General features: G+C 38.9%; 1 protein-coding gene and 1 pseudogene across 8 annotated transcripts in view; one reads left to right on the top strand and one right to left on the bottom strand.

The window, feature by feature from the left end:
* Positions 1–14,982, top strand: part of LRRC37A3 (leucine rich repeat containing 37 member A3) — a 118,809-nt gene that overhangs the window by 45,437 nt on the left and 58,390 nt on the right. The window contains exon 4 of one of the 8 annotated variants that reach the window (XR_010021862.1): positions 14,190–14,397. The exons of the other annotated variants lie outside the window; for them this stretch is intronic. The gene's annotated coding sequence lies outside the window, so the exon portion shown is untranslated. The remainder of the gene's footprint in view (positions 1–14,189; positions 14,398–14,982) is intronic. 8 annotated transcript variants of the gene reach the window in all.
* Positions 6,435–13,216, bottom strand: LOC134365028 (DNA repair protein RAD51 homolog 3-like; annotated as a pseudogene).

Below are 14,982 nucleotides of genomic sequence, written 5' to 3'. Positions count from 1 at the left end.
TGCTGCAGTCATTTTTGTGAGGTCACTTCCTTGACTATCTTCACAACGTTGTCAGCAGATCCATCAGTTACTGCTGTAGCCTCATCATCCTCAACCTCCTGCAGTGTCTGACACAGTCGATCCCTCCCATGTTGGCTAGATGACCTTCTCGCTGCATAGTCAAAGTTGTCATCCACCAGCCTTTTCACTTTCTTACCCACAGTAGTGGGGTTCTATCTGCTTTTCTCCTGACCATTACTGGATGAGAAAAAAGTGCTGTCGTTCTCTGTAGCCATTTGCCATCAGGGACACAAAGAGATTAAAGCAGCTGCCACTGTGGAGTTCATTATTGAAAGTCCTCGGGAGTTTAGACATTTATATACAAGGTAAGTAAGCCAGCTCATTTGAGTCTTGACTCCTGTGTAATGATCCTTAATGTGTATTGAAAAATAATTATTCTCAAGTAAGGATAATCTACACCTCAGGTCATTTGCAGTCTCAAAAATTGGTCAGCATGCTTTGAAATCATTATTTAAGTTTGTCATCACTTGTATTATTCCTAGCTCATACTTTATAATGAATAACAATATTTCAATATTTCCTATGAAGTGTTCTTGCTAAAAATGTTTCCTTGTTATATTCAGGTTGATCATACAAAACCAAATTGAGGAGCATTCTGTAAAACAGTTGGCTTGAAGGCTTAAAAAATGTCAATGCCATGAAAGATTTTTAAAAGTTGGGGAACAGTTCTAAATTAAAGGAGACTAAAGAACCATGAAAACTAAATACAATGCCTGGTGTTTGATTGGATTCTGGCTTAATAAAAAAAAACTATGACATGACTTGGACAGTTGGGAAAATTTGTATATGGACTATATAGGAGACAGAGATATTCATATTAGATTTCACTGGGTGATAATAGTATTGGGGTATGTAGGAGAATGCCTTGGTTGTTATGGGATGCACACTGAAGTGTTTAGCAGTGACAGGTCATAATGTCTGCACTTACTCTCAAATGGTTTGCCCAGCAAATGTATAAACATACCCACACTGAAGACAGATGTGGTGAAGTGTCACCAATTGTTGAATCCAGGTGAAAGGTATACAAATATTCATTATACCATTCTTTCAAGTTTTCTGTAGATGTGAAATTTTCCAAAATAAAAAGTTGGGACAGGAAAGGAACAGCAAACACTTTGTGTCAGAGTTGAGGTTGCCGTAGATGTAAAATGCTGGATTATTCTTCTGGGTCCATTCTTTCTATATGAACATCAGAAGCTTCCACCAGACCCAAAGGAATATTAGTCACATGTAATTACCCTTCTAGGGGTTTGAAAAATGTGTCAGGCCAACTTATTGGATGCAGTTTTTTTGTTTTTGTTTTTGTGACCGGTAGGGGGATCGCAACCCTTGGCTAGGTGTCGCCTGCACCGCGCTCAGCCAGTGAGCGCACTGGCCATCCTTATATAGGATCCGAACCTGTGGCCTCGGCGCTCCCAGCGCCGCTGCGCTCCCAGCGCCACACTCTCCCAAGTGAGCCACGGGTTCGGCCCTTGGATGCAGTTTTAATCTAAAACTCTTTACGTTGTACTGCCAACTCAGTCTTCATGGACCTGAGAAACACTTCTGTTTTGACAGTCGTACCGTGGTCCTAATAAAGTCATTGTTTTGGAGGACTCAGAGAAGGCACCCAAGGTGGGAGAGCATGATTACTTTTCAGGCAGCCTCTGCAAGTTACTAACTAATTAACATTTATTGAGTACTCACCATGTGCCAGGCACTTTTCAGGTATTGATACATTTTTTCCTAAAAACTCATTAGAGGTAGGCGCTATTATAACAGAGAGGCTGAGCAACAGGGATTAAGCAGTTAGCCCGAGGTCACATTATTAGCAGAGCTAGGATTCGAGCCTCGTCTGGTTATGGAATCTGTATTCCTAATCACCATGCTATCCTGCTTAAAGTTAAGCTGGAGGACTTACTCCAGTTACGGAGACAGTTTTTATCTCCCTGAAACTGAACCCAGTAAACCATAATAATAAGCTAATCAATAGTTTGGGTACCTTTTTTGCTCAAATTTTTCTTTTGAAAAAATTTAAACCTACCAGAAAGATGAAAGAATAAGTACAATGGACACCCTTGTATCCTTTGTGTGGATTCTATTATTAACATACTCTTCTCTCTCTCTCTCTCTCTGGATGGACCACATAGTAGACTTTAGTGTAGAGCTCAATATTCACAGCTGTTAAGGCAAGACCTTTCTGAGTACCCAATGCCCCTTGACTCCTGAGGTTTTCCATCCTGTCATGGGAATAGACACTATTCCTAAGCCTGTGTATAATTCAATTATTCTTCTAATACTTTTGTTGTTGCTGCTTTTTCTTTTTATGGCTGGCCAGTACAGTGATCTGAACCCTTGACCTTGGTGTTATCAGCACCATGCCTGTCTAATGCTTTCAAGTGGTTTTTTCCTGGCCTTAAGTAGTTTCCTCATACACATGCACTGATCAGTACTTTGCTGAACGCTTGAGAGATCCCTCCGCATAACTCCAGCGTTCCTTCTCTGTGCACCTCTTTTCTCTCTAGTACTCTACTTTGTGAATTCTAGTCACCTCAGTCTCTGCCTGTGTCTCCCCCACCCTTGCACCATAGCCTAGAAACTCTCTCAAGGCAGTCACAGGGCTTACTTAGTTTATTTCCCATCTCTTGGAGATCACTGTCTGTCGTTGCCTGATGTCTAATGTCTTGAGAACTGTTGTTTTGTATATTTTGTCTAGTTTTTCAGTTCTTACAGGTGGGAGGTTAAATTGGTCCCTGTAACTCCATCTTGGTCAGAAATGAGTAATGTTCTTTAAATCTCTTTTGTTTGATCCAGGATCCAATCAAAGATCAGGTACTGCATGTTATGTCTTTGTTTCCTTTAGTCTAAAGCATTTCCCTACTTCTTTTTGGTCTTTTATGACAGTGTCACTTTTGAAGAGTCTGAGACAGTTGTCTTGTAATTTGTCCCAAAACCTGGATTTGTCTGTTTCCTCCTGATTAGATTCAGGTTAAATATTTTTGGTAAGAATACTACATAGGCAATGTATCCTTCCCACCTCATGACTTTAAATGGCCTATAATGCTGTTTGATCACTTGATTAAGGTGGTATCTTACAGATCTCTGCATTGTAAAGTTATTTTTTCCCCTTGGAAATTAATAAATAGTTTGTGGGGTGATACTTTGAGATCAGTTAAGATTCTACTGGTGAAAGCCTTTTCACCCAACTGTGAATCAATGATAGTCTGAATGAATTGTTGTATTGGTGGTTGCAAAATGGCACTTTTCTAATTCTGTCATTCCTTTTACATTTATTAGCTGGCACTATTCTGTTAAAGAAGAGCTCCCCACCCTTTTATCTTTGATTATCATTATGAACTAATGTATTCTTCACACTATGTTGTACCTTATTATCATCGTTATTCTTTTGAATGCTCAAATTGCCCAGATTTGGCCAATGTGATCTCTGTTATTGTTTAACCACATAATGCAGGTTTAAACTAAGCTGTTTTTTTTATGTCCAGAGTAATTTCTAATACTTACCACAGCCAACAAGAATTGAGAAAGGGACTCTAAAATAGGGGCTTATCCAGACTGTTGGAGAACTCACAGATCCCACTTTCAAAATGTACCACAAAGTTACAGAAATCAAAACCATGTGATAATGGCAGAAGAGTAGACATACATCAATAGAATACAGTCCAGAAATAAACTCACACATCACAGTCAACTGATTTTCAAAATGGGCACCAAGTTGATTCAATAAGAAAAGCTGAAATGTTAGCTCAGTGAATAACTCAACTAATAAAAATTTTGATTGACAGTTAGGACATGATTGTGGTAAAAAACATACACTGAAGTTAAGTGTTTCCCCTATACTCTTATCAGCAACTATCATCACAGAAAACTGACTTCTGTGACCGAATGTGTGAGAATTTCTCTCCACTGGCAAGCAAGCAATGAATCAATTCTGCAGTATACACCAGCTGGGTGCCCTCCAATCAATTTAGTTTGCATTCCCCAGGAAACTAACCTCAGATAGCACAGGAAAAGTTTTTCTTTCCCCAAATAACCTCATTTCAGAGACAAACGCAGGGGGAGTAGGGAAAGGCTATAAGTTTAAAAGGCTTCCCAACATTTTAAGGCTATTCCCATACACAGTACTCATCCTCCATTTCCAAGGCCAAACTCTCCTGCTGTTTATCCTTTCTTATTAAAGCTGAGCATTTATGGGCTGACTGATTAACTCAGATGGTATCAATCTCTATACTGGCCAATCCTCCCCCCAAAAGCTGAGCATTTAAGGACATCTAAGCATTTAAAAGCATGGGTTCTCACATCAGAACTTACTGGAAATGCAAATTATCAGGCCATATCCATATAATGAATCAGAACTCTGGGGCTGGGATCCATCCATCTACATTTTGACAAGCCCTCCAGGTGAAATGCATACTAAAGATGGAGAATTACTGGCCATTGCATATTTTCTTTTTATGGGCACTGCATTTTGAATGAGCAGAAATCTCAGCCCAGTCTGAGGTAAGCCAGCCTCAAATCCTTGGGTCAAATTAGCACGTGACTTTATAATTCCACTAACAAAAGTAAATTGCCACTGGATTAAAAAAAAAAATGAAACAAAACAGAAAATACACTCCCAGTACCCCCTCCTCCAAAAAACCTGAAATGAAAGGAAAGGGCTTTCAGTAGGGCCATGAAAAGAAATGGCTCCCCATTACTTCCCAACGAGTGTCAATTTCCTGCACTAGCCCAAACCTATCTTTAGCATCTAGTCCCTCAGGGAGGAGTCAAACAATCAGAGTGACTATTTCTCCATGATGAACATATTAAAAGAGAAGGTCATTGTTAGTAGCTAAAGAATAATATAATTTTTAGAATCTCGAAATATTAAGAAATCAAATTTTTTTAAACTGTAGAGTAGCCAAGTTACACAATATAAAAAAAAGTCCAATCTCATTAATAACTAAAGAATGTAAATCAAATAACAAAGAGATAGCATTTTCTATGTAAAATCCTGGCAAAAATATCCATAAGGTCAGGATGATGGGTAACAGGCATTGATATATATTGTCAGTAAGAGTGGAAATTGGTGTAACCCTTTTGAAGAACAATCTGTGTTAAAGAAAAAATTACTCTAACACTTTTTAAAACAGTAAGGAATACAAACTTTCCTGTAAGCACGGCATGAGCCCTGCATCCTATAAATATTGATATATTGCACTTTGATTTTTTTCTTAAAGTACTCTAATTTCTCTGTGATTTTTCATTTTACCCATTGTTTATCTAGGAGAGTACTGTTTAATTTCCACACATTTGTGAATTTTCTAAATTTCCTTCCATTATTGTGGTCAGAGAACATACTTTCTATGATCTTAGTCTTTTTAAATGCATTAAGACTTGCTTTGTGGGCAAAAAAAAAAAAAAAAAAAAAAAATCGTTACCCCACAAAATAATAAAAATAAAATTGCAAGGAATACTTTTTTCAAGACTACTGCTATAGGGGTATCACGACAGGGGAGAGAGATTGTATTCAAATCCAAATACAACAAGGACAAGTGGGGATTTACAGACAAGGAGTAGAGTGAAAGAAGGGGTCAGTGAATGGAAAATTCCTAACAGGGGACATCAAGGGTAAGGGAATTCTTACTAAACTGACCTAACAGGATTCTTGCTAAAGGCAGGCCAAGGATTTATTCATGAAAGGTGGGAAATGAGGAACTTCATCAGATATCAAAGGTGATCAGATTATCAAGGGTGAGATAATTTTTTTTTTCTGACCAGTAAGGGGATCGCAACCCTCAGCACAGTGTTGTCCGCACCACACTCAGCCAGTGAGCGCATCGGCCATCCCTATACAGGATCCAAAACCATGGCCTTGGTGCTACCAGCACCGCACTCTCCCGAGTGAGCCACGGGGCTGGCCCAAGGGTGAGAGATTGTGACAGCAGGATTCTTTGCTTAGACTGGGCCAGACAGGCCAATGACAGGATGGGGCCAAGTTTGGTCAAGGAGAATCTCTGTTGTTGGAAAAGTTTATCAAAATTAAAGATGCACATACCCTTTAGGATTAAAATTCCAATATGGAATTTATCCCATAAACAAATATTCACCAAGATATATGTATAAGGATAATCACCAAACCATTAATAATACTATCTAAAAGTTCACTGGTTAAACAAATTAAGGTTCCTACTTAAAATGAAGTAATATGCAGCTGAGTGTTATAATACCAAAGTCAAGTGTTCAGATTCCTGTACTGGCCAGCTGACAAAAACAAACAAACAAACAAACAACAACAACAAAAACCCAGCTGAAAAAAGAATGAGGTCTATCCTTTTGTGTTGATACAGAAAGATATGCAAAACACTTTAAGCCAAAATGGAAGGTATAGAACAATATCAGACTGTAATCCCACGAACAAACGTTAAAGATGAGGAGATAGATACTGCAATATGTACAAAATTTTTCTGCAAAGACACAAGAAATATTAATAGTGGTCAACTTTGGGGAGAGGACTAGGATGAAATAGCAAAAGGGCAGTCTTTATTTTTCATTTCACACCTTTCTATACAAGTCTGTTTGATAGGAGCTATTTAGGTGGAACCTCTTTCTATATTATTTCTATATTATTATTACTGGAGGTGGAACTTCTTTCCATATTATTTCTATATTATTATTATTGGAGGCGGAACCTCTTTCTATATTATTTCAATTTCTTACTCTGGGCATAAACTACACACACAAACACACGTGTGCATGCACGCATGTGTGCAAAATAAACTGTAGAGCAGGGAAAGAAGAGATGTTTTAATTGGCTTTGACTTTAATTTTATATTATTGTATTACTTGGTTATTTTTCATGCTTATCTTTTTTTTTTCTGGTGGCTGGCTGGTACTCTGGACCTTGGTGTTCTCAGCACTATGCTCTAACCAACTGGGCTAACTGGCCAGCCCTTTCATGCTTATCAAACACCTCCAAATATACTTGGTTAGTTACATTTCTGTAGTTTGTCCCATACCTTTGAGGGCGCTGAAAGGAAATCTGGAAGGAGATAAACTTGTGCCAGTAGCTCTGTGTAGTCATGACAAAGAAAGTAATAAACATGGGAAAGAGTATTTTCAAGTGTGAAATCCTCTAAAGCTTTTTGGTGTTATGAAACAAACAATAAAACAATTTAAAAATAATTAGTTTTACCTATTTTGATATGCTGGTGATTGTAGGAAAACAATACTTTTAAATAACAAAATGCTATATTTGTATAACAAAACTCTTCACTTTAATTGAAAGATGACAAAAGTGTAGCAAAATAAAATTATGATAAACTATCATTTCATAATTCCTGACATCTTATCACTTTTCCACTGTTCCTTACATAGTAGGCTATCTATAAATTGTACACATATACAACTAGAGTTTTAATGCCTGCCTTTTCATATTTCCAGTCATTGGCTTCCATTTCACAGAAGGAACATAATAAGTTTCTCTTTCTTGTTTTTTTCCATAGGACTACAAATGTAGAGTTCAAAGGAAAAATGTTCAAATGAAGAATTTGTCAAAAGACAAATTACAAGAAATTTAGTTTAAAGATCTCAATTGTCTTTACTGAGACTCTAGTTTCAAGCAATACTTCATTCTGTAAAATAGAATTAAATGTTCCAATAAGCAGAGCAGAAGGGGTTGGCTTTACGAACAGAAAGGCTGAAGAAAGTAGAAACAAAGAACAGAATGTATTACTACTTTTCTTATAAAGCAGGGACAGGGAAACAGAATAGAAAAATAACTGATTAGTTAACATCAAGCTGCTTCTTTTGCATAAGAATTAAAGCAGAAGGAGAGGCTATCCAAACAGCTTTAGTTGGTTAGAGCGCAGTATTGTTAACACCAAGATCAAGGGTTTGAATCCCCATACCTGTCAGCCTCAAAAGAAGAAGAAAAAAAAAAAAAAAAAAGGCAAAGGGAATCTCATTATCATGCTGATGGACAATTTAAACTGGACTGTTTGGGATACTGGCTGTTTGGGGGTTTGGTGATGTGGAACTTTAGCGTGGATGACTCCGTTTTGATTTTTAGTCTGGTCCGTTGAGGCCTAGTGTTCAGAAACTTAGTTTAAAACAATGGCCTCCTCTAACTTTTACTTAACACATTTTCCCCCTTTATATGCTATAGTGTAATTTGATATGTACATAGAAACAATGATATAAAATCCTCCTTAGACTGGATTTTAAAAATATAACCACTTTGGTTTTGTACATATTTCGGACAGAAAAGAATTTATTGCATTTAAAGTTTTAACGTTAAAAAGCCAAGAAACTATATTTTATAATAAAAAAACATTGCCTATTGCAAATACACACAAACAAAAAAGAGTCAAATTCTCACCAAAAGAATATAGCATAATCACATACCAATCATTAAAAACTCTATATCCCAGTGCTATTTTACTGTAAGATTTTAAGACATTATTACATATACGCATTGTGACATGGGTAGCTTTAAGGAAGAAGGGAAGAAAAATTCTTTTTCCTACTACCCTCCTAGGTTCTCTGGCTGAGGTCCTGTAAATTGGACTGAGAAAACAAGGATTAATTAGAGAAACACATGTATAAGTTTATTGACTTGTGTATCATGAGTATAACACATGGGGAACCAGAGATTAGTAATTCAAAGGTTTGGTTAGAATTTGGGTTTATTTTACCAAAAGAATAAATTTTAAGAGAAGTGACAAAGGAAAAGAACCCTGAGTCTTTAGGGGTAGCAAATTACGGGAAGGCAAATATATGGGAAACTAATGGAAGATAAAGGCTAGCTAGTAAAGTTCATATAGATTCCTCTGATGCTGCCTCCAGGCTGATAAGGGTCTAAATGACTAACTTTTGTCATTCCTGATAGAGAGGGGAGAGGAGACACCTTTGTACATTTATGTCCTGCTTTTAGGAAAATAGAGGGAGGGCAGATAGCTTTACTTTATCTGCTTCTTCTCAATTGCCTTCAGCTCAAAATAATCCTTAGGCCAAAGTGGAATATTGGGGTGGCATATTCTGCCAGTATATAGCATTCAGTCTACTGAATCCATTATATCCACATAATGATCACTCATTAAATGGAACACTTAGTATCACGAAAAAAATAATAATCCAGCTTATTACACTCGTTTAAAGGAAACATAGTCATCTCATGAGAAGCATTGTGTTTTTTAAAACTTCTAGAGAAAAAAATAAAAACTGCACATCCGAAAACAAAATAAAATATACAAAGCAAAAGAAAATAGTCAAACCAGAAGCCATTTAATTTTATAAGTAATGGAAAGGACAAGAACTTGAATATAAATTACCTTTCTAAAAAGTTATTTTAAAATCAAACCTTTATTTCCACGTAACAAACACCAAAAAAACCTCTCAATCACAGTAGCAATGCAATCAACACAGTTATGAAGTCAATTTATATATACTTAAAGCCTCCAAAGGTCAATCAGCTTAAGTTCCAAACATGTCCAGATGCAGTTTCCAAACCAGTATGGAGGTCAATATACACTGGAATGCATTTAACAACAGTTGTTTATACTAAGGTGTCCAACAAGCTTACACTTGACAAGCTGAAGTATAATAATCTGAAGTCCTATGCTGAAACACACACATAGGTTTTGCCCCAAAGCTCCTGCAGTAAGAAGTGAAAGGTGAAAAAAGGCCAGTCCAGGTGGTGAAATTTCTCATTCTGTAACAGAGGTATGAGAGTTTAACACTAGTACGCTGTCAAGTCATTAAACTTTGCACTCCAAATCTCTTGCTGAGGTCTGAGATGGACACAAATGCAAATTATTTTTATTATATAGAAAAAAAGAGGATCATTTGCTAACTTACTCTCTCCCATGTGTGTTCCTGCTATAAGGTGAAGGTGCTGAATACAGACAATAGCAAGGTCTACCGCTCTATCAACCATAAAACTTCCCTCTGTATCAATAAAAACTGCTTCACCTGCAACTCCTCCAAAACATTCTGGTATCTGCACATCTACTGACAACTGCATACTGTCAAGAAAAAAAAGTGAAATGACCAATCCATTATTAGGGTCATCTAATGCAGTGTTTTTCAAACTCCAGATAATGACCAGTTAAGTACCACTAAAAGTAAATGCAAATACTCTCCAAGGCAACAAAGATGTCTTAACTCTCTACGGCTCCAGATATATATGAATCAATTGATACCTGGATTAAGGGAAGGGAGTGCCTATAAAACCACTATGAAGAACTTTTTAATGGTTTTTAGGTCTCTGAGAATGGAATCCTTTCTTATTATACATAAATATACTTTCGAATATTTGACTTTCAAATATATTCTCAGGAGTGAATTAATAAAGTAGAAGACTGACTGTTTAACCTATGTTTAACAATGTGAAAACAAACATTTTTTAATATCAAAATAATTGTATCATTTTATCAAGATGCGATACTGAAGCACCACAAACGGTAAACTGATTTTTGTTTGATGCACACACACATAAAATTAAGAGCACACACACGCCTTTTTTTGGTCTCCTGACTATAAAACTAAGGCACAATACTCTATTACTTACATAAAATGTTAAGTCCACCCTTAAGAGCAGAACATTTTATTTTACCATATTTGTGTTCTTCCAACACCTGGTGCACCATAAATTTCTGTTGTTTTCATTAAGGGTACCCCGCCCCCAAGAATATTATCCAGTGCTGAACAGAAGGTAATTATGAAGCCCTGGGAGTGCTCCTGCTCAAGAAGTTCCAGCGCTGTACGCTTCTTGCCTGACTCAGATGTACCAGCATGTCTTGGTTTATTTGAGACATTCTCTTCTTATAATCTGCAAAGTTTCTAAGGCTTCCTCTTTAGATATCCCAACTTGTGAAAGCAAAATAAGGAAAATAGAACAAACCCTGATTTTTACAGATTTCACAGTCTAACATAATGGGTTGTCTTCGTTAATTTTAATTTTTAGATAACAAGAGTGAGGCTGAGTAGAGAAATATAAAAATATGAAATTCCATTAACTATTTAATTTTTCAAGTTAAAAAAGGCATTTTTTGTGTGATTTTTTAGTCACATAAAGATTTACCTATTGCCTCAAAAACAGAATTCAACTAAAGTATTTCTGGATACCTACAAGAGTATCTCAGGAGGTAGAAATAAAAATGTACTAGCAGTCAGTCCTTTTACTATCCCTTTTGGTCTTATGAAGCCATATTTATCTTGCTACCATAAGGTATACATATTATTTTTCAGATAAGAATGAGAATGGCTTAACTACCTAAAACAAGGTACAGCTTTAAGAAGTGCATGTGCATGTAGTATTCATAATAAAAACTTTTCATGGAAACACTGACATAAAAAATTCATGTATCACTCCAAACTACTTAATGAGAACAACTATTCGATGCACAAATATTTTAAGTAATACACTTATACATCCTCAACCACACAATTTCACTCCTATCTGATGGCTGGAGAAGAGAAAATAGCAATTACAAAACAAACTGCTAAAGAAATAATGGTGATGGGCTGGTGGGTTAGTTCAGTTGATTAGGGCATGGTGCTGATAACACCAATGTCTAGGGGTCAATCCTCGTACTGGCCAGCTGCCAAAAAAAAAAAAAAGAAAAGAAAAGAAAGGGAAAAAGAACGCTTGCATCAGAAACAGAAATTTTTCTTTAATTTTAAAAATTAAAAAAAAATGGGAGGACATCACTTATCAGTTTCATATATCAGTGCTTGATTTATTAAGGATATGAACTATAAAGCTGGTGCTAATAAAAGATAATGTTGGTGATAAGTATTTAAGAAATTGAAATCCTATTCAAGAGCTTGATGCTGGAGTCAGATTGCTTGGGTTTGTAAATTCTGACTGCACCACTTACTGTGTGACTTTGGGCAAGTTACTTTTTTGTGCCTCATACTCTTTTCCTCTATAAAATGGGAATAAGACAATACATATAAAAAGCTTCATAGAATACCAAGGCCACCCCAAAATGGTCAACAATCATTAGCAATTATTATTGAGTCCCTCACTTCTTTGGAAAAACAACTTGTTGAAAGAAAAAGAGCCCATCAAACTTTGGAGAACAGTCTGCAGTATGACTTAAAACTGAACGTTGGGTCTACAATATTTATTCCTTTTTTTCCCCTGGTGGCTGGCCAGTATGCAGATCTGAACCCTTGACCTTGGTGTTACAAGGCCGTGCTCTGACCAGCTGAGTAAAGGGCCAGCCTGCAGAAGTTAAACTCCTGAGTGGCGAGTTGAAACCTCCTTATTTTCCATGGTTAAAGGCAATTATTGAAAATTCTGCCCTATTTTCTTCAGTGACTAGCACAGGTCTGGCCATATCACAGTGTGATGTGCACAGCGAGAGTGGCTACAGCCAGCTTCATTTTGGGGTATCTCAGGATGCAGTGCTTCCCACCGACCTATAATCTGCAGTACTCTGGAATATGTTTTAGGTTTTTCAGTGAATTACAGAACAGAAGCGCTGTCTTTTTTCTACCGCTATTTCCAGGTTCTGGGAACTCTACTCCCTTTCTCGCTCAGTGTCTCTAGTCTTACACGAGTCCTGCATTTCTGGAATTTAATCCCCACCCTTTGTATTTTGAAACAACAAAAATAAGACAGCCTGTTTGGTTTCCAATTGTAGCTCCACTATCTTCTAACACAGTTATCATAAAAAGTTACTTAGCCTCCCCAAGATCACAGATCAGTCCTCTCAACTACCTACTGGACACACATACTGCACCACGCCAGAAGGTTCTTTTGAATATAATTGAGATAATCCTCAAAGCATCCAGCAGGCACCGCCAGAGAGAAAGCAATCAAGAAATGTTACCACGACCACAGTTCTCCTAACCAGACAGCTTTTAAGTGGAGTCAAGGCGCTGTTTCACGTCGCAGACGCGATCGCGGGAGGCCCTGAGGTGGGAGAACGAAGACCACGCAGCGCCCGTGGCGGCCGGTGTGCCTCAGTTTGTACTCGGTAGTCCTTACCTTTGCTGAGTTCGGAGGGTTTCACCTCTAGGAGTTCCTCAGCAGTCTGGAAACCTGCAGACACCAGCTTCGCTCGCACCGCTGGAGACAGCGGGAAACTCACTAAATCCCGCTGCATTTCAAAGCGGGACACCGACACAGGCACTAGTGCAAACCCAAAGCCGCAAAGCCTCGGCGCCCACACCTCGCACGCCCGCGCCCGGCCGTGCCGCGTGACGTCAGACGTAAAGCGGGAGGGGCGGGGCCTGCCGCCTTACTGCAGGAGGTTCTGGGCTTGACCGCTTTCCCGAAGCATGCAAAATGTCACACTTCGGCAGCATTTCCGTTGTGATTCCTGCAAATCCCATTTAGGGTTTCCCCATCAAATGTACACCCTTGACAGTAAAAAGATGGATGGAGTCCACAGGATGGACAGGCAGGCCCAGTGTGGCCGACACACCACATTTCCTCACCTCCGCCCCGGCCTGTTGGGTGAAATCTCAGGCACAATAGGAACGATCTCCCCGAGTGGGAGCAGCGGTAGTAACAGGTGCACACTGGCCAGCACACTGGCCAGTTACCGGGTTTTTTTTGGAGTGAAAAGTCCAGGAAACAGTCATATAAGGATTGACCTGATGCCCATTACAGAGTTCCAGCCTCTTGGCTCTTCTTGCCAGCCGTCCCCGTTGCCTGCCCGCCCACCCCCACCCCCACCCCCACCCCACCCGCGCCTTTCCCGCCCTCGCGAGGCATTGTGGGCCAGCCCCCGACCGGCGAGGGAACGCTCGCGCCGGTCCCCCGCAGCCACCAACGGCTTTCCGCGAGTGAAGTATGGAGGTTACTGAGACCGGTACAGCTTCACGACCACCTGGTTTAAGAAGTAGCTGGAAAAATAAGCAAGCAATGTCCCCACAGTGGGCTGGGCCTGGGCTCCTCGGGGCCTGAGAGGGAAGCGTTGGGTTACGCCAGAGTTCTCGGTCTGGTAGAGTTGCGAAGGGGCGTTCACGCCGTGGAAGTGACCGTTTCTAAAATACAGAATTTGGGGGGAATTGGAAGGCAGTTTGGAAGGTGATTGATGCGGTCTTTCCTTGCCTACGTCAGTGTGATTTATTTAGGAGAGTAACTTATTCGCTACCTGTTGGCGGTGATTCTTAGCCTTGACTTTTCTTCCCAGGTTAAAGGAACTCTCTTAATGTACTGCAAATCAGCCCTTCAAATACCTAAGATCTAAGGAAGGAAGCAACATATGTTGAGCATTTTAGCAAATCGCACGTGTTGCAAATGCTCAGAGCCATGCTACAAGGAAGTTGGGGACATAGAAGCTCAGAGCACAGTATTCTTGAAGCCAAAATTCAAGACGAGGACCCTTTCACTACCCTGAGGTAACTCTAAATTGTGAGCCCCTCCTGGAGAGGGAGAGAATTCAAGAAGTATTTGTACCCCGTTTGATAGGTCAGGGAAAGTCTGGTACTACTGGTCAAAATGTGGTTTGCCACTCAGTACCATTGCTTAACTTCTAATTGGATCTGCATCTGGGCACTCAGTGGGCATTACACACGTATTGTCCTCAGGGAGAATTCATGCTTATGCTTATAAAATAACCAGATTCTTAGGTGAAGACACGGTGTTACCACATTCAGCGATAGCTCTGCAGTAGTTTGGTCAAACTCAATGGAATTGGTCAGGTTTAGAATTTTGTTTCATTGGCAGTGGAGAGTTAAGAAAGGAGTCGACTCTGCGTGTAGCTACACAATTTGTTATTAGTATCTTCTGACCCTATAATAGTTATTTTCATCATCATTCTTAAGATTGCTTTAATGCAGTTTGCTCTGCAGTCATGCTTTTAAATTGGGGTCCAGGTTTATGAAGCCAGGCACCAAGAACTAAACAAATCTATGGGACGAATACAGAAAGTACACCTTCCTCCACTGTCAGTTTTATCAACAACAACAACAAAAAGTTTTTTA

The sequence above is a fragment of the Cynocephalus volans genome, chromosome 16, assembly GCF_027409185.1.
Source record: "Cynocephalus volans isolate mCynVol1 chromosome 16, mCynVol1.pri, whole genome shotgun sequence".
NCBI lineage: Eukaryota > Metazoa > Chordata > Mammalia > Dermoptera > Cynocephalidae > Cynocephalus > Cynocephalus volans.
Note: the sequence above shows the minus strand (reverse complement) of the source record. Positions and strands in the feature narration are given on the sequence as shown.